Below are 1,811 nucleotides of genomic sequence, written 5' to 3'. Positions count from 1 at the left end.
TGGAGGGTCCTCAAAAAATTAAAAACAGACCTACCCTATGACCCAGCAGTATTACTGTTACGAATTTACCCAGGGATACAGGAGTACTGATGCATAGGGGCACTTGTACCCCAATGTTTATAGCAGCACTCTCAACAATAGCCAAATTATGGAAAGAGCCTAAATGTCCATCAACTGATGAATGGATAAAGAAATTGTGGTTTATATACACAATGGAGTACTAGGTGGCAATGAGAAAGAATGAAATATGGCCCTTTGTAGCAACGTGGATGGAACTGGAGAGTGATGCTAACTGAAATAAGCCATACAGAGAAAGGCAGATACCATATGGTTTCACTCTTATGTGGATCCTGAGAAACTTAACAGGAACCCATGGGGGAGGGGAAGGAAAAAAAAAAGAGGTTAGAGTGGGAGAGAGCCAAAGCATAAGAGACTCTTAAAAACTGAGAACAGGGTGAAAGCTTGGGGAGTGCCGAGGAGTCCTCTGGAACCGGAACTTGGACTTCTCTGCCTCTGTCCTCTCTTTCATCTCCTCGGTGGGGGCCCTAGCTATGCTCCCGGCCCGGAGCCCCCAGCAGAGAGGCCGCGTTTGAAGGATGACCTCTAGGAAGGAAGTGTTGCTGAAGGTTATCATCCGGGAGATTCTGGAGTTGGTAAGACATCACTTATGAACCAGTATGTGAACAAGAAATTCAGTAATCAGTACAAAGCTACAATAGAAGCAGACTTTCTGACAAAGGAGGTGATGGTGGATGACAGACTAGTTACAATGCAGATCTGGGACACAGCAGGACCGGAACGGTTCCAGTCCCTTGGTGGCCTTCTACAGAGGCGCAGACTGCTGCGTTCTGGTATTTGACGTCACTGCCCCCAACACATTCAACACCCTTGATAGCTGGAGAGATGAGTTTCTCATCCAGGCCAGTCCCCGGGATCCTGAAAACTTCCCCTTCGTGGTGTTGGGAAACAAGATTGACCTGGAAAACAGACAAGTGGCCACAAAGCGGGCACAGGCCTGGTGCTACAGCAAAAACAACATTCCCTACTTTGAGACCAGTGCCAAGGATGCCATCAACGTGGAGCAGGCATTCCAGATGATTGCACGGAATGCACTTAAACAGGAAACAGAGGCGGAGCTATACAACGAATTCCCCAAGCCCATCAAACTGGACAAGAACGACCGGGCCAAGGCCTTGGCGGAAAGCTGCAGTTGCTGAAGGGGCAGTGAGAGCAGAGCACAGAGTCCTTCACAAACAAAGAACACACTTAGGCCTTCCAACACAAGCCCCCTCTCCTCTTCCAAACAAAACATAAAGTCATCTCTCAAATCCAGCTGCCAAAAGAAACCCCAACAAACATACTCACCGTTACACACACACACACACACTCACACACACCCCTATACCTACACCTGACACAAGCAGACAGACTCCAGCCCAGGCCTGTGATGACTTGATTGGGGTCTGCCCACCCACCACATCAGCCCTCTTATGGCAGCCAGGACAGGCAAGCTGTAGAAATCGTTCTGGTGTGGAGTCGGCATCAGAAGCTATTCTTTTTGTCCACTGGGGAGAGAGAACTGTTTACAGTTAATCTGTGTCTAATTAGTTATCTGATTTTTTTAACGGTCTTGTGGTCTTTTTACCCCCCCCACCCCTCCCTCCTGTGAAGGGTACCACTTGGGAAGGCTGGTGCCCCATGCTTCATTACAGGCTCACACCCAGTCTGATCAGGCTGAGCTTTGTATGTATCTGTTAATGCTTGTTACTTTTAACTAATCAGATCTTTTTACAGTATCCATTTATTATGTA

At 47.8% G+C, this 1,811-nt stretch overlaps 1 pseudogene; it reads left to right on the top strand.

Annotated features, from left to right (window-relative positions):
• The first annotated feature begins 456 nt into the window (after positions 1-456).
• LOC122478854 lies at positions 457-1,397 on the top strand (annotated as a pseudogene).
• Positions 1,398-1,811: the final 414 nt, after the last annotated feature.

This window comes from Prionailurus bengalensis, chromosome B1, assembly GCF_016509475.1.
Source record: "Prionailurus bengalensis isolate Pbe53 chromosome B1, Fcat_Pben_1.1_paternal_pri, whole genome shotgun sequence".
In the NCBI taxonomy this organism is placed as follows: Eukaryota; Metazoa; Chordata; class Mammalia; order Carnivora; family Felidae; genus Prionailurus; species Prionailurus bengalensis.
Note: the sequence above shows the minus strand (reverse complement) of the source record. Positions and strands in the feature narration are given on the sequence as shown.